Source organism: Marmota monax, unplaced genomic scaffold, assembly GCF_021218885.2.
Source record: "Marmota monax isolate L192 unplaced genomic scaffold, Marmota_monax_Labrador192_F-V1.1 WCK01_AAM20220418_F8-fsc00009, whole genome shotgun sequence".
NCBI lineage: Eukaryota > Metazoa > Chordata > Mammalia > Rodentia > Sciuridae > Marmota > Marmota monax.
In genome coordinates, this window is record NW_026694710.1 from 19,277,497 (window position 1) to 19,301,159 (window position 23,663).

The 23,663-nt window shown below is 47.5% G+C and overlaps 1 long non-coding RNA gene across 1 annotated transcript in view; it reads left to right on the top strand.

Annotated features, from left to right (window-relative positions):
• The first annotated feature begins 2,640 nt into the window (after positions 1-2,640).
• Positions 2,641-23,663, top strand: part of LOC124078590 (uncharacterized) — a 97,145-nt gene continuing 76,122 nt past the window's right edge. The window contains exon 1 of the long non-coding RNA XR_006846951.2: positions 2,641-2,803. This is a non-coding gene — a long non-coding RNA (uncharacterized LOC124078590). The remainder of the gene's footprint in view (positions 2,804-23,663) is intronic.

A 23,663-nucleotide genomic window follows, 5' to 3' on the forward strand; every position in this document is an offset into this window, starting at 1 on the left:
GATCACTGTGTGAGTTTCTGGTAAAAACGACAACGCATGAAACTGGATCTTTCCAGAATTTGTTTCCTATAGTTCATCTTGTTACAAAACATTTATTGAATCCAATTGTCAGCCTTTTCCAATAATGGAAAGACATCCTCTTGAACATCAGAAGCACATACAAGGCCGAACTCTGCACTTTCAATGGCTCCTGTGGTGACTAGTGGCAGGGTCACGGTTTAGCTCCATGTGCTGGCTCCCAGGGAGTCACTTAAGACTGGCTTGGGCTTCACATACACTTCTCAGAAGTTTTGGAACTATTCTTAGGATCTCTATTTTATTTCATCTTTTAATAAAAAGAGAAAGAAGTCCCTGTCCAGTGGTCCAGGAGCTCTGGCCTGTTTCCTGCCAGGAACCTCTCTGTGACTAGTGGGGAGAGGCTGGGGGTCCCTGGCATCTCCACACAGTAGCTGTGGAGGAAAAACCAATAGAACATGTCAGGTTGGACAAAGAGGAAGAAGGAGGAGTCTCAGAGCCTGCGTCACTGGTCCCCAGGAGACCCAGACCTGGTGTTTTGCTCTGGCTCTTAAGCCATGGTGCCTCCGAGTGCCCTCTCCCTGGGTGTCCTGCTCTCTTTTCCAGGCCAGCCTGCCACAGGGCCTGGGAGCAGTCAAAGCCTCTCAGCTGACCCCAGAGCTGAGCCCTTGGAAGAAAGTCTATGCCCCATTTTCCTTACTATGTCCATTCCCGTCCAATTCGATTCTCAACCCTTGGTTCAAGATCAGGCTGAACTGCCCCTCGGAGAAAGTGTGGTGCAGTTATCAGACACGTGGGAATGGTGCATAATATTAGCCCTTCAAAATACCAATGGCAAAACATGAAGTGAAGATGATGAATATGAATACAGATAAATAGCAAGTCTTTACTACTTAAAGCAAGTGAATAATAATAATTTTAAAAAACCCAGCAAATTATGCATTGAAACACAGTGTCAGAAAGCAGATGCCCCCAAGTTAACTGGTGACCTCAAGGGACGGGAATTCTGGGTTACGTATTCTTTCTTTATGGCTTACTGCACTTTCCAATTTTCCTGTTACAGAAGCATAAATGGTTGTAAAATCCAATTAAAAATATTTTGTCCCAACACTGCTTTGGTACATTTTGTTCAGAAGAAACATGTATACCTTTGTGTCCCTGTGTCATCTTAGGAATAGATGGAAGGAAAATCACTACAGATGGGATTTTAACTGGACCACCCCAGTCACTGGAAATAGGTAGAAGACTGAGGGCAATTGACATTCGAGGGTCTTGAATTGTTCTGCTAACTGCTTCCCTTCTCTCTTTACTTTGCAGGCCAAGACTTTTTTTCCCTGCTTTAAATGTTTTGGTTTTGAAGCTTTTAAGAATTATAGTTGTTCTAACTTTTAGTATACTTAATTTTCAAAACATGAAATTTGAAGTAGAAATAAAAACCCTGAATGTATTTGAAAACCGCTGATACCTTCTTTTTCACATAGGACAAATCCATTGCATCTCATATTATTTTTATTGTGTCTATAAATCGATTGGAACAATAAAAACCCAGAAGCCTGAACATCAGGAAGAAAAGGAGACTTGGGCACAAGTTGGTGGTGACTCTTTGAAATGCATATTTGGTCCAAGCCACAAAAGTGCAGAATGTGGCATCTTTTCCTGCTTTGTAATGAAGGGGAGCAGTGTCCTCTCTAACGGGCAGTCAGTGACTCGATAATGCTGCTGCCTAGGTCTTCTTGGGGCAGAGATGATTCTTGTTCTGGTTGCTATTTGTTCCTCCTTCCTGCTGGGCCATGCTCAAAAATGGGAGACATCAGGACATACTTTTTTTGCATTTGCCATCTGACTTATTTATTTATTTATTTATTTGCATCTGTATCCAGCTTGTTTTTCCCAGGGGTCTCCCATAGCAACTTTGGCTTCTCTCTAGCAGCCATGAGAACCTGCTCAGGACTCATTCCATCCCTTGCCTGACTTTCTCAGGAATCAGACCTGTCACCATTATGTTCTGAGCATTCAACATGGAGCTTGGGCTTCAAAACACTCCTGAAAAGAATAAGTAAAATCAAGTGAAATAATAACGGAGGGTGCTTGCTATGTTTCAAGTACTGCTTTAAGGACCTTACCTATATGAATTCCTATTATCCTCATAAATCACTTGAGACACTTCTATTATCACTGCTGATGTTCAAATGAGGTAGAGGTGCAGTGGGGCTTGCAGACTTGGCCTTCAGATCAGCAGATGTTCAAGGCTGTGCTTCTCCTAGGGCCTCCCCCTAGGCTCCTCGGAGTAGGATGGTGGGGACCACCCTGACCTCATGGAGGGCAGAAGGGGAATGCTCGGCCAAGGCCATGTGACTACACAGTGACTTTCTCTCTTCAATGCTACCCAGACTACCTCTCAATCCACTGGCCATTGGTGTATCAGGGGGCCTCTTATCCACCCAGACCCTTAGCCACCAAGCCAGGCTGACCCACCTGCACACCTGTCATTGGGCTCAGAGAAGCAGCAGCTGGCCTTCTGGAGCACTGGGGGCATTTGTCTCAAACCCTATTGCTTCTTTTCCCCTCTGGTCTCTTTCCCTATATTTTTCTTGTCCCTTGAGTCTCTGGGCTTTAATTCTAGCTCTAGGTCCTCCCCTTTCTGTTTTTGCAGTGGCCCTTGACTTCCCTGCGTGAGCCTCACTGCGTTCAGCCAGCGCCCAGCCTGGACTCTGCTCCACCAGCAGCTTCTGGAGGATCTCCTGCTTGTCATCCAGCCCCAGTGCCCAGTGCTGGTGTGGCCTCTAAGGTAGGGGCGGGGTTTCCCCTGGGGCCTATCACATGGCTCTGCAGATAAACTGTGTGACAGGCTGTATGTCTCTTGTTCCAGAGGGGCAGTGGGACAGGGTGGCTGTAAAGCCTTCATGATCAGATTTCAGATTTAGGCTTACTGTGGCTTGTCTCCCCAGCCTCGCCTGTCAGCTCTCTCTGTGGTCACCCAGCTCCCACATGCCCTTGTCTCAGGGCCATTGCACCCCCACACCCACTGCCCAGGGAACTTTCTCACCCCCATCCCTGTCACCCTTCCTCTTCTGACTCCTGCTCACTCTTTGGGCCTCAGTGTGGTTGTCACTTCCCTGGGGAAGCTGACATTGCTAACCCCCACCCCCAGCCTGATCACCTAGGCACCTCCGTCGTCATCGTCATGGCCAATGTTCACAGAGTGCTCGGCCTGCATGCGTGCATCTCAGAGCTTTAGGAGAACACGCTCCATTGATCGCGCACAACAGTCCTGGGCACACGCTATTTTTATCTCCGTTTTGCAGAGGAGGACTTCTGGCACAGGAGAGTTGCGTGTCCTGGCTGTGCTGTGCGTTCCTTAGTGGTATAGCCAGGTTCTGAACCCAGGCTGGCTGGCCCCGGAGCCACATGGTCCAGCTGCTCTCGACTGCCTCTGGGTATGGCATTTGTCACACTGCAGTGCAGTCTGGATACTTCTGTTTTATGCATAGCTGGATTCTAGCATTAAGCTCAAATCCTGGCAAGAATTAAGCTCAATTAATGCCTTTGGTGGAATGAATGCCTAAATTCTAGTTATCGAGGTCTTACAGATGTGAATAATACATTCCTGATTCTTGATCTTGTGAGATCAAGTTTGAATAAAAACAAGGATGGCAATCGACTGGTGTCAGGGCTGTGAGCTCGGGTGTGACTTCTGTGTGAATCATGCTGAGCCGATGTGGAGGAGTCATTCCAGCCCCCACACTGAGTACAGCTGGAGATTGAGGCCAGAGCATTTAGGTGACTTGTCCAAGGTCACACATGGAGCATGTGACAAACAGGATGCCAGGTTGGCAGGTTTCCAGGGCTGTGTCCTTTCTCTGCACCTGGTCAAACAGAAACCATGGTCACATGAGGACATGCAGTCAAAACACAAGTTAAGTCTTGAACTGGTTTGATCACAACTCCAAACAGCGTGAGGGGACTCGTGGCCTCAGTGCTCCCTGGGTCTGTGTGACCCACAGAAAGCACAGGGATCTGAGAGGGAGGCCAGAGGCAGCTGAGTGTGGAAAGCCTTGGGGTCTATGCCAACAGAGGGGACTTTCTTGTGGTGTGACTCCCCATAGCACGCCTGTGGCTTGCTTCTCTGGTCCCCAGAACATGCGCCTGATCTGGAGGCGCCTTCCAGCTCTGAAGTTGTAACATTCTTTCTCCGGGAGGCCTGTGCTCTGAGCTGTGTTGGTTCTTGCCACTCTGCCTTCCCCCAAGACACACTCTGCTGTCTCTTCCCACCCCCACCCCACCCCTCACCAGAATCATCTCAGGTGGAGGGGAGCCCGACCCTCAGCTCGTAGGTGCAGAGGAAGGGCAGTATCTTGGGGTCAAATCCAGGGGCTTCTCTTGACTTCTCCGGAGCCTGCAAAGAGTTACTTCACGTCTCTAAGTGTTCAGCTTGAAGAGTAGAGTGACTGATGCCTACAGGATAAAAGTTACTGTGACGATAAAGTAGAATGAGGTGTGTGAGGTCCTTGGCAGGACGTTGAGGTTGATTGGACGTCAGCAACATTTTCTCTGTAAAAGTCCAGACAGTCAATATTTTCTGCTTTCGGGGCTTATGTTCTCTCAGCTTCGCGGCTGCAAGGCAAACTCGATCACAGACAACATGTAAACAAACAGATGTTACTGCGCGCCAATAAAACTTTATTTATAGAAGCGAGCGGCAGATCCCTCGCTGTGCTTCGCAGGTCTCTGTAGCAGATTGATATGCATGTTGCTTTTTCTGTTTCTACTTAGACAGACGTTAGGTTGTCTGTCCTGTGTTTGTCTTTCTGTCCCATCCCTCCCTGTCTCATTCTTCCTTCTGCCAATGGATGTATGTATTGATTTCTCTTCGTCCAGGGGTCTAAGTTCCAGTGAGCTGCCATAGGTGAGGAGCCCTCCCTCCCCATTCCAGGCCCAGGAGCCACATCCGAGGGACCCATGTGCTGTGGCAAGGGGCCTTGCATCAGGGGAGATGACAGCCTTCCTCAGGACCCAGGGAGGCGCAGGCAGGGAGGGGCTTTGTCTTCTGAAGAGACACTGTGTTTTGATGCTAGTGGACATTTGCAGCTGGCACATGGTCGCTGGCCAGCAGCGGGCCTGATGTGTGGCCCCACTGCAGAGGGTTCCTCCTCCTGCCGGCCACGCTGTTGCCTCTGCTGACAGCAGGGCCATTGTTCCTGCCATTGTGTGGCAGCAGGGTGTTGGGGACTGTGGGCAGGGTTGGAAGCAGCCACTTACATCACCAAGCTCAGTTAAAAAACAGAAAGATAAAGGTCCAGGAGAGAGGACCAGGTGCCCGCCACAAGCCAAAGTGACCTGCTGAGCTCAGGCTTTCGGATCAAGGGTGACATTTTCTGTGAGTTGCTCTGGGTTTGGAATGGGACACATTCTTTGAGATGCTGGTAACTGGAACATGTGGAGGTTTAGTAACACCTCTGCTAATCTCAGTGTCCTGGCCAGAGGCCAGGAGGAAAAATACTCTTGATGTCCACTGAGACTCCAACTGGTCTCTGCTGTCCCCAGCCTCCAGAACCATGAGCTAAATAAACCTCTGTTCTATATAAAGTTCCCAGTTTGTACTATTTAGTTATAGCAAAAGAAAATGGATACAGTCTGTGGGTTTACAAATTTTGGTATTATTTTCTCACTTGTGAAATAAGGAAATGACATCCAATTCCTGGGGTGGTTAAGAGGATGAGATGGAATCATGGATGTAAAGCGTCCATTGTCAGGCCTATCACATAGTAGGTCCTCAGTGAGGGCTGGTAACTCTGTAGGTACCTTCACTGGGCAGAGCTAATTGTCAAGAGTCCTGGACTGCAGACCTGGCTCTTCCACCTTTGCTGTGTGACTTGGATTGGTTACTGCCCCTCTCTAGCTATCCTTACTCTTAAGATTCACTCTTTCTGCTCTAGTGTCTCAGGGGAGAGGTCATCACAGAGCCTGTCTTGCAGAGATTTGCCTTTAGCACCAGCACAGCTGTAGATGGTAGAGGTCACAGGTAAGGAGTTCCAGGTGCATATACATGAAGCATGGAAAGCTGGCATCCCCCCACCATACAAGCCACTAAATTTTACTCTGAAAGTAAAAAAAGTATTCTTCCACACTTGACGGCCCCCAGACTCAGCACCATGAGCTTCAGCATCACCACCTCCACAGGAGCAGTAACGCCTATTACACACATTACACACCTGATTCACTGGACCTTCACAAGCACTCACGACACAGGTGCGACATCACCCCTGAATTAAGTATTTGGCAGCAGGGCATGGAGACCTCACCTGGCCAACGACACACAGCTAAGTAGAAACGGGCTTTGATCATGATGGGTGTGGGCACTTGGTGTAAACAGCAAATGGTGTAAACAGATGAAGCTACAGACTGCCGGACACTGGGTGGAGGAGTTGGGTGAGTAGTGGTGGGTACACTGCATTCATTGGGGCCCATCCCAGGCCTGCTGGAGGCCCAAAACACATTGCATAACCTCTCTAGGCCACAGCTGCCCCAGCTGGGTTGGGGCCTGAGAGGGTCCAGAGTGAGAGCGGCCTCCAGGAAGACCTGGAAGAGGGCAGGCCTTCCACTTCCTCCTGAGCCTGCAAAGCCATCAGCAGTGGGGTGGTGCATGATGTTGTGCTCCAGAAGAGCAGACGCAGAGAGCCAGAGGCCCAGGAGAAGCCTCCACAGGGTGTGGCTCTGTGATATAAGAAAAAACTACACTTTTTAAGTGACTTGAACCTTCTTTTTTAAGTGCTTTGTCCACTCAAACCCTTTGGAAAGGTCCTAGGATAACCTCTCCAGGACTCTCTGGGGAAGAAAAACAAGGAGGGATTGCACATGACATCCAGGAAATGCCCCTGCTGTGGCCCTAGGACAGCTCACCAAGCCCTTGACATTGTGCTCAGCCCAGTGCTGCCACCTCACACAGGAGCAGAGCGGGAGCCCGCCTGAGTCCATGTCCCCCAGCAAGCAGGGGCTGTGGCAGGGCTGGCTTTGAACTCGCCTCCTTCTGACTCCAGCCTCATCCTGACCTGCTCTGCTTTCTTCCCTTCGTGTCACAGGGGAGGTGCTGTGTGACTGCCACTGTCACCTCTGCTCCTTCCTGCTCCCTGACGGCACCCATAAGAAGTTCTTGCTGTTCCCAGACTTTCCGAGGTCTTGATCGTCTTTGCCGAGGCTTTGTGTCTGCCAGGATTGCCCTTCGCAGTGTCCCCCATCCATTAGCACTCCGTTCCCGCGTCCCTGTCCTAGGAAAGCTTTTCATGTTTTCTGTGGACAACTCTGTGGCTTCCAGCCTGATCTTCCCGAATTCATCCCCCCTTTTCCTGCTGCGTCCCCTTCATCAGCCTTCAGCAGCTCCCCACTGTCCCTGCAGGTGCCTGGCACACTGGGCCAGCTCTGGCTGGCTCTGGCCCATTGCTCTCCGGGGCCCTGCTCCACTGCCTCCCTCTCACTCTCCAAGCTTCCTCCAGGTTTTGGAGGCTCCTCACTCTGTCTCTGCCTTCCCTTCTCACCTGCCTCTCCCTCTCCCTGAAGCCCTCTGTCCTCAGTGACATCTATTTCCTCACTTGCTATAGTCTCGGTTTAACCACTTCTTCCCCAGGAGACTCTCAGAGGCCAAGTCAGCTGCCCATGTTCTGTGGACACCATCGTCCAACACATCACTCTGTGCTCCTGCTATTTATGAGTTTCCTTCTCCCCTGGTAAGCTCTGCCAGGGCAGATGGCAGGCCTGGGGCAGAGCTCCTGGTGATACCATGTAGATGGATGAATGAGTGAGGACGGTGGATTGCCCACAGTCCTGGAGAGCTACATGTGGAGCCTTGGGACTCCACATTCCCATTCCAACAGTCTCTCTGAGTCACCTTGTCCTTGTCCCTGTTGCCTTGCATGCTTATTTTCTCCCCAAATCATTTTCCTTGATATTCCCACAATAGGCCGTGTCAAAGAACACAGGGAATGAGTCTCGTGCTCTTATTTGCACCTTCCAAATATTTGTGGTCTCTTACGCGCCTTGTATTTTGTCTGTGAGCCAAGTTATACATTTTAGCTCCTTTAGTTTTTCTCGCTTAAACAAATCTCTCCATATTCCCGTTGGACGCCTTCCAGTTTTTATAGTTTTTGTTTTTCCCCCTCCTTAACTATCTTAAGTACTTTTTTTTAAATACTCTTACATTTAAAAGCACTGGTTTAAACATGCAGTTCAGTTTAGGTTCAAAGGCAATTACTGAGCTTGTGCCTGGGAAAGACAGATGAGCTAGGCGGAGCTCCAGTGTTCACGGAGCTGTCAGCCTCTGCCTCTGAATTCTGCATGCACCTGTGCTGGAGGGGAAGGTGTTGGGATAGTTCTTCCTAGTGGATGTTAAGCAGGAGTCAAGCAGCTTGTCCCAGCCCAGGGTACTGGGGGCTCCCTTAGAATCATCCTGTTCTTTTCACAAAGCCTGGCTTCCTGGCCACCTACTTCTCAGAGGGAACAGACATGGACTTGTATATGTGGTCTGGGCTTAGGTTATAAAGTTGTGCACTTTGAGTTAGGAAGTCCTGAGTTTGATGCTGATTATATTTATTGTTAACTTTATATTTGGGAGCAGGATTTGTCAAGCCCTCTGTTTCCATATGCAGTGGAAGCGAACGGTATCTGGGTTGCAGAGCTCTTGCAAGAACGTCATGGTGGGACAAAGCAAATGTTTTTTGTGCAAGGACTCAGCAGCCACATTGCCTCCCAAATCAAGGAGTGGCATCTTAGGCATGATCTACCTCCTGCAGCTGCACTGTGCCCCTGCCAGTGGCCATGCAAGGGAGATGCCATCTCGAGTCTCGGTTTCCCCATGGCTTCACAAAGGCTTAGACGGGGTCAGCCATTGTCTCACACAGCTGTTGTGGGTGTAGCCACAATGAGGAATATTGGAAAGAGTTTTGTATTTGGCCAAATATGAAGGATACAGTTAGATGTGTTGTATCTTCTTTATAAAATATCTTGATTATGTTCGCCAGAGTAACAAGAAGGTGCCACTTCCAGCAGTGTGCCCAGCCTTGCCTCCACCTGTGCATTCAGCCATTGGACTGGGTTTTACTGAGTCCTCTTTGATGACAAACGCTGTAGCAGTGAGTAACTGACGTAGCTCCCACTGGATATGTGTGTGTGAGCAGGTACACTGATCTGTAGGTGACTTTGTGTGTCAAACACTGATAAAAAAAAATCAGAGGAGTTATGGAACAGGGAGCAAAGAGGGGTTGCTGACCTCACGTAGGGGACAAGGGAAGGTGACCTTGGGAAGGAGATCTAGTGAAGAAATTTCTGTTTTCTGTAGTTCAGTTCAAGGGAATCAGCCTGATTCTTAGGTGCATGATGGTACGGCAGGCAGTTAACTTTTGATTGCTGTCTCTCAGCAACCTCAGGGATGAGATAAGGAGGGAGAGAGGCAGCCACTGTCACCTGGGGGAACTCAGTGCAGTGACATGTACCAACCATATAGAAAGCTTTCTGTGCTTTGCCTTCTGAGTTTCCAACTTGCCTTTGCCTCATCTATTTATGAAGTTTGGGATGAGGTCATCAGGTTGACAAAAATCCTGAATCCCTATCAGAGATGCTAAAATAAGTAGGTCCAATTTTACTTCACTTTTATTCTCTTTTTTAAAAAAATTTTGAATTGATTTTTTAAAAAATATATGACAGCAGAATGCATCACAATTTTTATTACACATATATAGCACAATTTTTCATATCTCTGGTTGTATATAAAGTATGTTGACACCAATTCGTGTCTTCATACATGTACTTGTGATGGACATCATTTTTATTCTCTTGCTATTTAAAAATTAGTGCTTCCAGCTCTCCTTTTCCATCAGTTGTACAGGTGTTTCTTTATAGTGTCTTGCTAGACAGAGCTCCCTCAGTGGTTTCCAGCCTCCCAGTCTCTACAGCATCCTGCAGTGATGGGGGGGTATTGTGGCTCATCACCAAATCCTCCCCAGGACACCTATAAGCTTCTTGTCTTTTTACCCTCATTATGCATTAACTCAGAATTCTGAGTACGCTCCTCTATGTCTCTGCATCTTTCAAGAGTAACTCAGGAAGTGCCCCATGCCCTCTTCTCATCTCTGTAAACACTTCCTTTCAACAAGGAAACATGCAGTTCTAGAGGTGAACAAGGGCAGAGAAAGCACATTTTGGTCAAGAGAAACTGAATCCTGATTGGCTCTTTGGCTGTAGGCTACTTAGTTTTCCTGGGATTTATTTAAAAGCTGGAGACTTCAATGAACATACCGGGGCTGATTCAGGTCCACAAGAAGCAGCCACTAAGGCAGAATTTAACATGTGACATTTTATTAGAGGGGATGCCAGTGAGAAAGGAAGTCGGTGGGAATCTGGGAGGGTGGGCAGGGCGTTCCAAGGCAACACAAGTCTGAGCTCAGGGAAGGGAAAAGCGAGAGGAAGTGGGTGGAAGAATTCCAGACTACTGTTTAGTCTATGGAAGGGTGGCAAGGCCTTTGAAAGTCCTCAAGCCTATATTGAGGACTTCACAACAAAGACATCCTGGAGCTCTGGGTTTCCCAGCCCCTGGTGACTCTGGTGTCTCCTTGCTCTTACTCGTTGTGGAGGACTGTGGCTTCTATGTAAATGTGATGGATTCCAGGGGCACAGTGGCATTCCCTGTCTGTACCAGGGGCAGCTGACTCCATTGCTTTGGCCTGAGGTGAGGTAGAACATCATGGCAGCCAGGAAACAGAGAGGAGAAGGGGCCAGGAGTAAGATATAGTCCTCAAGGACTGACTCCCTCCAACTGACTCCCTTTTCCTACAGTTTCTACTACCTCCCAATAGTCCACTCAAATTAGGAATCCATGAATGGATTAATCCATTGATGAGGTCAGAGCGTTCCTGATCCAGTTACTGTCTGAGAGCCACACACTAAAATAGTGCTGCATTGGAGAGGAGCAAACAATGCCTCAACACACAGGCGATAGGAGGACATTCCAGATCTAAACCATAGCAGGGGACCACTGGGGACCACTGGAAACACACTTGTGCAGATTTATCCCACAGAGCCTAAGAGCTGGTGTATTTATCTGTCAAGTTCCTTCTCTCAGGGGCTGGAAGAAGGCTGCTGTGCTCCTCCTGGTTCCCTTGTGACCCCCAAGTCTGTCCAAACTGCCTCAGGAGTGCTGTGCATATTCTGTGGCCAGAGAATACCCTCCCTTAGCGTGTGCTGAACCATCTTCAGGTGACCTTGAGGATAGTGTGGGACTGTGGGAGAGGTTCCAGTGGCACCTATTACATAGAGCTTTCTACCTCACACTTGGATCAAGTCTGAACCTCTAACACATGAAATCACAGTTCATGTAATCCTGAAAGCTCTGGCTAAGTATTACCGAAATGCCACGAGGCACAGAGAACAAACACCTGGCAAAGACTGGTAGTTCTGGGGTCAATAGAGACACAAACACTAGCTAACATTTATTAAACTTTACTATGGGACAAGTGCTGAGCTAAGCACTCTAGATGTTTTAACACAACCGCTCTATAAAACAGGTGCTATTTTCCTCTCATCTCACAGGAAGAGAAACTTCTAGAGAGTTTACACAATTTGCTCAACAAGTTCACACTTATTGCATAGCTAACAAGAAGGGGAGCTGGCTTGTGAACCCTAGTATTCTGTCTGTAGGACTCTCCGTCCAAGATGGAGCTTGGAGTGTTATGGAAACACCGTCGGTTCTTCTTCTCTAGGGCTGCCAGAATGAAGAGTCGCAATCTGGGTGACTTAAGCCAGAAATTTATTGTCTCACAGTCCTGGAGGCTAGGGGTCTGAAATCACGGTGCTTGCAGGACCAAGCTCCCTCTGAAGGCTCTGGGGAAGATTCTTCCCCAGCTTCTTTTTATTTCCTTGTGGTGGCTACCCATCTGTGGACTGCAGATGAGTTACCCCAAAGTCAGCCTCTGCCTTCACAAGGGATTCTCCTTGTGTCTCCTCCTCTCTCCTTAGAGGAGCTCCACTTACACTGGACTAAGGACACACCCCAATGACCTCATGTTAACATGATTACATCTTCAAACCCTATTTCCAAATAAGGTCACATTCACAGGTACCAGCGATTAAAACTTGGAGAAATCATTTTGCAGGAAACAAGCCAACCTACAACGGACCAGAACTGGACCTGCCCTTCACAGGACCAGAAGCGGGGAAGCTGAGATAAGTAGGACGTGGTTGTGCTTTGCAGTCAGTCATCCTCTAAGGGGTCACTGGTGAGATTAAAAAAAAAATGAGCAGATAAAGGGAACATAGTGCAATCTGTCCTAGGCTAGTTTCCTTTACAAAGTGCATCTTTCCCAGTAGTCTGTTTGGCTTTCTTAATTTTCACATTTATCCTTATCTTTGGTATGAGTCCTTGATTCCTGAGGCTGGTTATACATTAGTGAGATGAAGTTTGATTTTCAGTGGTGGCAACTGATACTTTTAGACAAGCAAGGTTTCTTCTTCTGGGCCTTCAGCTTTCTCATCTATGAAAGATTCAGCTGGACACATTGGTGGATCTTAACTCTGACAATCACTGCAATCACCTGGAGAGAATTTAAAGACCACTGAGGCCTGAGCCCACCTCTAGACATCCCAGTGTAGGTCTTGGTTGGGGCCTGGGTGTGTGTGTGTGTGTGTGTGTGTATTTATTTATTTGTACCAGGGGTTGAGCCCAGGGACACTTAAACGATGAGCTAAATCTCAGCCCTTTTTTATTTTTTTATTTTGAGACAGGGTCTCATTCAATTGCTGATGCTACCCTGGAACTTGCAACCCTGCCTCAGCCTCCCAGGTCGCTGGGATTGCAGGGTGCACCACTGCATCCGGATGGGCAGTAATGATTTTAAAGACCGTTGTAGATTGTTCTGTTATGAAGCCAGGCTGAGGACTATGGCCCGTGAAGGTTTGGGAGCTCACCTGCTCTGTTATACTTGGGTTCTAATTGGTCCGACACGTCCATTCTCAGGCTAAAGGTATTATGGACCACATGTTTGTCTCCCCCACAGTCCGCACTAATTCTCCACGTGTTGTCCTGTGGAAACGGAGTCTTTGGGAGGTGATTAGGTCAGGAAGGCAGAGCTCTCATGGCCGGGTTGGTTGTACGAGAAGACACCTGGGAGAGCTTCTTCCCCTCTCTCTGCTCTCAAACCACAGAGGAAGCGACCAGGAAGACAGCCCTCATGAGAACCTGGCCTTGCTGGCACCCGGATATTGGTCTTCCAACTGCAAAACTGTGAGGAGTGAATATGGGTCACTGAAGCCACCTCGTCCATGTAGTTTGTTGACCGGGCATATGGCTTTCATCAGGAGCCCAGTGCTGCTTCTTCCTGTGCTTGAACACCCAGAAGGCAGGCCCCCCAAGGCATCACTAAAGATGGTCACCAAAATGCTGGCTTAGGGGAAACTGCCACCAGTCTAGGGAGCAGATCCAGGGATGCTATGAATTAGGGATTAATTGCTTCCTGGCAGAGCCAGCCCTTTGATGGGTGGCTCAGACACTATAAAGATTACTTGGGTAAACATGCTTCCTGCTTTGCTGGGCTTTGGAATCCAGGGGGTAGGAGCGCTTGGGGAAAGTAACCTGGTTTGTGGCCAGAAATTGGAGCACTTATGGTAGGTGGACGGCCAAAAAAGTCTTGGAAAGCTTTAATGCTTTTAAAAAAATCATCTTGTCTTTGTCATGGCTCTAGGCCAGATTGTTCCTAAGAGCTCAGTTCACCTGGATTTAAATTTCCCCTCTCCTTGTTTCCATTGTGACCTTGGAGACTTTCCTTAACTTCTCTGAGTCTCAGCTTTTGCATCTGGTATATTAGTAGAACAGGAGAACTTACATCACTGGGCCATTGCAATACATGTCAGATGGCATGTGACGATGCTTGGAAAGTGCTTAGGAGGGCACCTGGCAGGTAGACACACCTTGTCAATGTTTGTTGTTATTGAGTTGTTTTTCTAGTTATTATTGCCTCATGAGCTTATAGGTGATTAGGACAGAAACTAAAGGGCATTGACACAAAATATGTGTCAGATGTTGGGCTAAGCAATGACGGATGTAGGCCCTCATCCAATTTTTATAACAGGCACACAGGGTAGGTATCAATCCCTCCACTCGATAGAGAGGAAATTGAGGCCCAGAGAGATTAAATAGTTTACCAAAGTTTGCACAGTGGTGCCTGGGTGGAGACTGACTCCTATCACGCTCCTTCCTTCTGTAGTATATATATTTGGTGAAAATGGGTTAACAGGAACAAAGGAAATGTGAAGCAGGAGAGATTTCATAAAGGAGCAGCCTAGGGTGTTGTGTGTGTGTGCACGCACATGTGTGTCTGCTAACAGCTGTCCCCATCAGAGGGTTTAATTATAAACATCTTAGTGAGATTTCAGAGTCTACACCTTGGGTGTTAGGAGCTGTAAGGAGCAGCACTGCATAATAAGAGGTGGAGATGACACTTGGAAATGTATTTATCACTCCACCATCCTCCTGGGGCATCTCATGGGCTACAAGAGATGCTTTGATTATCCAGCAATCAGTGCACCTCTTTTTTTTTGTTCTGGCTCTAACTCAGGCTGTTCTTAAGTTAAGAACTCTGGCTTGTTCATTCTCTCTACCTGGATTTGAATGCTGCCATCATCTTTTTTTCACAGTGAACTTGGAGTTGTTGCTGAACTTCTCTAAGTCTCAGTTTCTTCATCTGATAAATGGGTAGAACAGGGGAACTTACACTATCGGATTGTTGTAATATGATATGCTTGTAGGGCCCTTCCCAAATTGAATTCAAACACCCAATAGGAATTTCTTGGAAGACAACAAAAATTGGCCTGGCAGGATTGGGGATAGACTCTAAAGCAGCATGTCCATGAATTTATCTATTTCTTATTAATGCTAGTTTACTTTACTCACGTATATGGTCCATTTATAAGCCTTAAGAAGGCCAAAGGCAGCCCCCTTTCCTCTTTTATTTATTTAATTAAAATATTTTTTCTCTAATAAGTTAATCAGAATTATCTCATGGTTTCTATCTGCAAATATGGCCTCTCAGCTTGCTGGGAAAGAGGACCTGGAAATTCTTGGTGTGTTCTGCCCACATTGGAATCCTCAGAGCCTATGAGTGAGTTAGGTTATATGCCAAAGGGGATCGAGGTTGCAAAAGGAACTCAGTGTGCAAGTCAGCTGACGGTGAGAGGGGAAAGAGAGTCCTGGGTTATCCAGATGGGTCCCGTCCAGACAAGAGGATCCTTGGGAGTGGAAGAGGTTGCGGAAATTAGGGAGCCATCAAGAGCCATCAGCAGGAGGAGGACTGGACCGCTAACCTATGGGACAATAAAATAATAAATTGGTGCTGTTTAAAGGTACCAAGTTTAGGATCATTTGTCATAGCAACAATTAGAAACTACCTAACTGGCATTCACAGGGAGGTGGGAGGATAGGAAGATGGCCAGTGAGCTGGAGCTCAGGAGGGGACAGTGTGAAGGTGACATGTGTGGCCTGTTTTAGCACAGGGAAGCCCAGTTTAAACAGGAAACGAGGTAAATAATAGGTTCTTAAATGAAAGGAGAGTAAACACGTACTGGGAATCATTTTGGGAAGCTGGGAGAGCTTGGGTTTTAGAACCAAGTGATCTGGTTTGCAAACCTGACTCCAGCACTTGAGCTCTGTGATCTTGGGCAAGTTACGTAACCGCTCTTGGTGCCCGTTTCCTTATCTAGAAAGTACCACCTTCACACTGTCAGATGAAGATGTCCAGCCTCCCCTTGATTAGCTGTAAATTTAGGTCTTTGCTTACTAAGCAATTTTTCTGAGGATTTACAACAACCAAAAGGGGTACTCAGAACAAGAACAAAAACTGATGACCGACATCTTCTTCAAAGGCTACATGCCACCCAGCCCATCACAGTTGTGTTTCTCTAAACCAAGCCATCTTTTTTTTTTTTAAATATATATTTATTTATTTATGCATCTTTAGTTTTAGGTGGACACATTATTTTGTTTTTATGTGGTGCTGAGGATCTAACCCAGTGCCTCATGCATGCTAGGTGGGTACTCTACCACTGAGCCACAACCCCAGCCCCTCAAGCACTCTTAATAAATGAATGAATCTACATTTACTGTCAATGTGATTCCATTAGCAAAAGCTTCAAATTTAGGGAGTAAAATCTCAACAGGAAGGCAAGATACCGTTGAACCAAGTAGCATCAGGGTTCCGTCTAAGGACTGGGATATTCTTTGCAAGGCTATACATCTAAATAAGCCTCTGTTTCTCCTTTACACATTTCAGGTCTTCTCCTTCATCAACCTATCACCAAAACCCTGAGTATTACATCTCATCTGGGCCCACGCCCAGCAATGATGGTGTCATGCGGGGAGGGATGGTCAACATGGCCAGCATGTCCACACTGCCTCTGCGTAGGCATCCCCAGGTCTGAATTCACTGCCTGTCCACCTCTGCCCACAAATCTGCTCCTCCCATGCTCCTCACCTAGGTGAGTGGCATCTCGCTTTGCCCATCCTGTTGTCTAAGCCTGAGCCCCAAGGTACCCATTCCTGGGGAGGCCACCTCCTCCACCTCTTCCCACCTGTCCTGTCCATTTCCTGCTCAAATACCCATTGCTTTTTAACACTTTTCCTAGAAGAAGAAATGTTGCCATAGTGTCTTTAGTTTCACCCAGCCACAGCGTGGCCTTTCTAAGTTAGTATTGTCACCATGTTAATTTCTTGCTTAAAAATCTTTCACCAGCTTTCTTCTGCTGCTGAGTGCTATGGACTGCATTGTGTCCCCCTAAAATCCATAAATTGAAGTCTTAACCTCCAAAGTGACTGTGTTTGGAGACAAGGTCTTCAGGAGGAAGTGAAGTCATAAGGGTGGGGCCCCATCTGATAGGATTAGCGTCCTATAAGAAGAGATGCCAAAAAGCCCACGCTGCCATGTCAGCACACTGTGAGAAGGTGGCTACCTACAAGCCAGGCAGGCCTCTCTGCCCAGAAACTAAGCTTGTTGGACTTGATCAGGGACTTTTAGACTCCAGGACTATGAGAAAGTGACTTTTTGTTGTTTAAGCAACCCAACCTGTGGCACTTTATTACAGCAGCCAAGGAGACCAATGCATTGAGATAAAGTATAGATAGAAGGCTCCTTTCTTCTATTCCCACCACCTGGAAGGTTCCCCTGTGCTTTTCCCACTCATCACTGTGGTTCTAGAATGCTCTTTGTGGCCATGTCTTTCCCTTTGCAGGGAATAGCCTGGCTGGGGTCCTTATGTCTTTCATGATATCCCTTAGTACACGTTAAAATTCTGTCTTGTGCTCTTGTACTCGGCATGAGCCTGTTTCCCCACAACAGAATACAACCATTTCTTATCCTATGTCCCCCAGTTGACAAACTGAGAAGATTAGAGGGGGATTCAGTCTTACTCATGGCTACAGTGTGGACCTTAAATGTTCCCCAAAGGCTCATGTGTTAGAGGTTTAGATCTTGGTGTTACTGTGGGAGGTGGGGCCCAGTACCAGTTCATAGGTCTTTGGGGGCATAGCCTTCAAGGCGATAGTGGGGCCTCAGCCTCTTCCTTTTCCTCTATTTTGCTTTCCCACCATGAGGTTTTACTCCATCCTTGCTCCGTGCCATGATGTTCTGTCGTCTCACCACAGGCCCAAAGCCACAGAGTCAACTGATCATAGGCTGGAACCTCTGAAACCATAAGCCAAAATAAACCTTTATTCTTCATAAGTTGATTATCTCAGGCATTTGTTACAGCAACAGAAAGCTGAGTAACACAGTCATTTTTGTTACATCCATAGAATTCAATACAAATCCTGGCACCTTCTATGTTTTGCAGAAATGTTGTTGAATGGATGAGTCAGGGAATGAATGGAAAAAGAGGCAAATATTCCTTTTTTTTTGTATAAATCCCAATCCCTCATATGACCTGATACCTCTGAAGTCTTATTTAATACCACTTCCTCTTGGCACCAGTCATAGGAGCTGCCAGTTGATTTCATTCTGCCCGTCTTAAAGACATTGTCCATTCCCTTCCCTCCACCTGGACTGGGCCCACTGCTCTAGCCAATCATAACCCATAATTAGTATCCATCTTTCAACTAGTGGCTAAATGATTGCTCTGGAAGGTTTTCTTGACCCAAGACAAGATCACCTCCCTTATCTTTCATTCACATAACACCTGCTGTTTGCTTCCAAATTCTTACTCCAGAGCACTGTGGTGTAGGCCTGTGATGGTAGAATTAAAGTTGGGCTTTGTGACTAGGCAATGAGGTCCCTGAGAGCAGGGTGGTTTTGTTTGTTTGCTTGTTTGTTTTGTTTTCAGCTCCCTCTCTGCAGGGCTTAGAACAGTGCCTAGCACACAGCAGGAACTCACAACACTGTCAGGTGGCAGGTAATTGATGGCTGCAGATTTGAGCCATTTTTTTCTCTACACCATTGCATTCACTTGAAGTTATCTAATAACACATCAGCACAGATAGGCCCCATCTCCCAGCGGCTTTGCCCTTTCATTGCTTGTTTTTTTGTCCAACTGGAACAAAGGCTGGTATTCAGGCTGTTGTACACCAGGCTTGAAGGTGAGGGTCACTGGTATTGCTCCAGCTCCCTGCAGGTCCCATAGGTGAGGTAGCACTAGGCAGCTCCTTCACCAAGGAGAGTTGGAAAAAGTTGGAGCTTGTGCCTAGGCCTCTCTGTAGGCAGAATTGAGCCACGGAGGGGGAGCATGTGGGAACAGCAATGTTGCATGGGTGGAAAATTTTGAACCCATTGGGTTTGGCAGTAAGAGCCTTGATTCTGAGCTTTGACTTATTTGGTTCAAAACCTGACTCCATCCTGACTGGCATTGTGAGCCCAGGTATACTCATTACTTTCTTGGTGCCTTAGTTTCTCATCTAGCCATGGTTAGCCATGGTACCTACTCAGCAGGTTTTTAGGGGAAGGAATTGAATGGGTTAAAATATGCAAAGGGCTTAACACCCTGGGAGGGAGGATGCATCTGGAAAGGCTGTCCTACCAGTGGTCGACACTCTTGGTGGTTTTGGTCTGTTATGGTGTGGAGGTGAGGTGTCCCCCAAAAGCTCCTGTTAATGCAGGGATATTCAGAAGTGCAATGATTGGATTGTGAGGGCTGTCACCTGGTAACTCCATCCTAGTTTCAAGGACTGCCGGGTGGCAGCTGTAGGCAGATGGGGTGTGGCTGGAGGAGGTGGATCATGGGGATGTGCCCTGGAAGAGTGCATCTGCCCTGTGACGATGACAACTTCAACAACAACTTCTCCTCCTCCTCCTGCTGCTCCTCCTCCTGCTGCTCCTCCTCCTTCTCCTCCTCCTCCTCCTCCTCCTCCTCCTCCTCCTCCTCCTCCTGCTGCTCCTCCTCCTCCTCCTCCTCCTCCTCCTCCTCCTCCTCCTCCTCCTCCTCCTCCTCCTCCTGCTGCTCCTCCTCCTTCTCCTCCTCCTCCTCCTCCTCCTTCTCCTCCTCCTCCTTCTCCTCCTCCTCCTCCTCCTCCTTCTCCTCCTCCTCCTTCTCCTTTTCCTTCTTCCTCCCCTTCTTCTTCCCCTCCTTCTCCTCCTTCCCCTTCCTCCTCCTCTTCCTCCTCCTCCTCCTCCTCCTTCTCCTCCTCCTCCTCCTCCTCCTGCTGCTCCTCCTCCTTCTCCTCCTCCTCCTTCTCCTCCTCCTCCTCCTCCTCCTCCTCCTCCTCCTCCTCCTCCTTCTCCTCCTCCTTCTCCTCCTCCTCCTTCTCCTTTTCCTTCTTCCTCCCCTTCTTCTTCCCCTCCTTCTCCTCCTTCCCCCTCTCCTCCTCCTCCTCCTCCTCCTCCTCCTCCTCCTCCTCTTCCTCTTCCTCCTCCTCCTCTCTGTTTCCGGTTGCCATGCAGGGGAACAGCTTACCTCTGCCATATCCTCTGCCATATGCTCAGCCCATGATGTGCTGCCTCACTTTGGGCCCAGAATGATGGATCAGCTATCTGTGGGCTGAAAACTCTGAACTGTGAGCCCAGAGCCCACATAAACCTTTCCTTCTTTAAGTTGTTCTTAGAGAACAGGACTTTTAGTTACAATGACACAAAGCTGACTAAATCGCGTACATCTAGAGAAGCATGCATTACCAGGCCTCCTGCCTGGAAGACAGAAATAATTAGACCGTTTGGAGAGTTAGAAAGTGAAACAGCCATGCTCAGGAACTTCTCTTCCTCATAGAGACTATTAAGGGGGAAGCTCGTATTCTAGTCAGCCCCTGTGGAATCAGGTTCACCCTGGTTCACAGTTGCTGTGACAGGCGAAATCTTCTGGCCAATTCAGTACCAGAGATGCAAATGCCTCTGGACACAAGGCAGGTCTTCTCATATCAGCTCAGCAGCACACCTTGACACAGCCTGCCTGATTCCCCTCACCACTGGTTTGGAACTTAATCAGGGTGACTATTTATTGGATCCTCTTTTTTTTTTTTGTGGCGGGGGGAGTACAGGGACTAGAGATTTAACCCAAGGGTGTTTAATCACTGAGACACATCCACAGCTCTTTTTATTTTTTATTTTGAGACAGGCTCTTCCTAAGTTGTTTAGGGCCTTGCTAAGTTACTGAGGTTTGCTTTGAACTCTTGATTCTCCTGCCTCAGCCTCCCAAATCACTGGGATTACAGGCATGTGCCACCATACCCAGATTTTGGGTCCTTTTACAGACTTCAACAAGATCACATTTAAGTTGAGTATAGATGCATGAGGACTAATTGCAGGAGTCTTACTCTCCCACGAAGAGAAAATTCATGCTGAGAAATGGAAAGAACTAAACAAGAAGTTAGTGTCCTTTGGGATGGTCAGTATGAACAGCACACCAGTGTCTCCTATAAGATTATGAGTGTGACATTCCTAAATATCAGAATCCCTAAATTCTTGGAGCCACAGGATGCAAATGTTGATACTCAGGAAGTTTTGTGACAGCTGTTTCCATCTATAACGGAGTTATTATTAGCTCAGACCCCCAGCAGTGAGTCTGAAGAACAACATGAAGGAAACGTGCACAGAACCCAAAAGTGGGGCACAAAGCATAAGACACCTCTTGGGGTCCAGAGTACTTAGATTAGAAGACAGACACCAGTGGAGACCACAGGGCCAGGCAAACAGATCAGCCATTCACAGGCAGAGGAGCAAGCAGGGGTGGGATTTGTCTAGCATCACAGGGACCCAGCTAACTAAGCCAATTGTTTAAGTAAACCAAACTAGGAGAACACGCACAGCAAGGACTGGGAGTGTGATCCTGAGACAAGGAAGAGCCGTGCCAGGGCAGGTTTGCATGGTAGTGTGAGGGTACCGAGGGTGACCGGCAGACCTTGGTCAGGGCTAATGGCAGACCAATGCAGTCTGCACCAGAACAGAGACTCCGTTCTGCCACGCCTGGCTGCATATTTCTGGGTGGCAATCAAAAGAAAATGGTAGACTACAATGTAGGTATTTAGTACTGCAGGGGTGAATGTTTTTGCTTCAGTCAGTTGTTCGGTGAAAAAGCTTTTTATATTCCATTCCCGACAATGCAGGTTCCAATGATTCTTAAGTAAAGCCGGGCTGCTCATGTTAAAGGGCCAACCAGGTGTATGGGTCTAGAGCTGGGAAGGCCACACTCAGCTTTAGTCAGGCAGCTGGTAGGCACTATGGGCAGAATCACTAAGCTGATCGTGCTGGTGGATACTTTTTCACAGTGTCTTCTTTTAATCCATGGATAATTGTATTTCTAAGTATATAAGTTAAGGTTCTCGTCACAGAACATGCACTTGACCAAATGTTCAAATTTCACTGGAAAATAATACCACAGCAGGGCTTTTGGTGGTGCTGGAAAAAGAAGAATACAGGGAATAGGACAGATAATCCCTCCTCTCCTCCCTCCTTCCTCTCTTCCCCCTCCCTCCTTTTCTTGCCTCCCTCCTCCCCTCCCCAGTCTTTCCCTCCCTCCTGTTGAGACACATTGTAGGTTGGATATCTGGGAAAGCAACTCAGATAAACAGTTTAATAGGCCAATGTTCATTAAAGAGTTCCTTGGAATAAAAACCTGTGGAAGGTGGAAGAAGGAATAGGACTGGGCAGGTGCAAAGCTGAGCTGTGATACAGGCCTGAAAGCCTTGTCCAACCCCAGAGACCCTGGAGCTAGAGTAAGACACGAGGGTTGTCCTGAGTTAGGCCAAAATGGCTGGGAGTTTTTTATAATCTCATATTTATTCATCACTAGATATGGGCCTGGTGGGGAGGGGCATGACCTTGAACGACCTTGGAGGCATCTCTGTAGCTGAAGGAATTCCTGAAAGGGCTAACAGCTGCAGACTTCTGCCCTTGGCACTCCCAGGCTGGGATAAGGACCCAGGTGGTGAAGGGGCACATCACAGGCCACCAGAGGGCCCCAGTGAAATATCCGCGGGAGACTGATCCAACTTTGTTAAGCAAGACAGATGGGAAGGACAGGAAGGGAAAGTCCTAGGAGTCAAGGAGTGCCACTGCAGGGGTTGCACAAATTTAGGATTCAGGTGTGAAGGTGAGAACAGAAAGGGCCAAAGTTCAGAGACTGATCTGCAGTTGGTGATCAGCAGAACAACCCTGCACAAAGGATCCGGACCACAAGGGCACGGAGACTGGACCCTGAACCTGCATCTCCAGTGCACCTTTCAGTCTAGCTTTGTGGATTCTCCCAGAATTGATATAACCAGCAGCTACAGTATTCCTTTACATATTTCCTTTTTATCTTTTGCTCTTCTCTGTTTGCTCTAGAGGCAGCTGGGTAGGATTAATATTGGTCTAATTAATTCAAATTGGCTTTCACTGGTTTTAATGTTTGATTCTAGTCAAGTCTTTTAACCTTTCTGAGCCCCAGCTTCCTTATCAGTAAAATGGGTACAATGCGACCTGCTCTTCTCTTCTGTTATAATAGTAAGAAGGATGTCATAAAGTTGTAAAATGTTGAATGGATGCAAAAACCACTGAGCACTGTGCCTCATACATATTAGATTTTCAACAAAGTCAGTTTTCTTCTCATGAAAAAATAGACTAGATTAAACATTCCAGACTGTTCCATGGGACCCAATTTGAATAAGAATCAAATTGGGAGAACAGTCTTTGCCAAGCTTTCATGTGCAAAACGCTCATATTAAAAATGCTCCTGGTTTTGAGGTACAGTAAATGCACGCAACATTCATCTTTCTGCTCAGACTTCGCATGTTGAAATTGCCTGGAGCAAAATTTCATGGCTGAGAGCTCCAGAAAATGGCATTCTAAGTTTGAAGTTCTGCATGAACCTTTACATTGCAGCCCTATTTAAAGGAACATCTTAAGTCTACCATGAAGCGGCATTTGGGCTGATGTTCTTTGAAGGAGAAAAGAAAACATGTAGCAGGGTTTATGTGGCTTTGTTTTGGAGCCTTCCACCTGAACACAGCGACTAGAAATGGTCTCTGATAGAGAATGTAATAGGAAGATAAAGTGTCCCAAGGACTCTGTACTGTGCAGGTCCCTGTACACCCAGGTGGTGGGCCCACAGCAGGAAGCTCTTTCTGCAGACAGTCCCAGTCCTCTGGGGACATCTGCATGGACTCACACCTCCCTCCCACACACCAGGTTGAAGGGGCTGTGGTCTGGTCCTAATCCATTAGA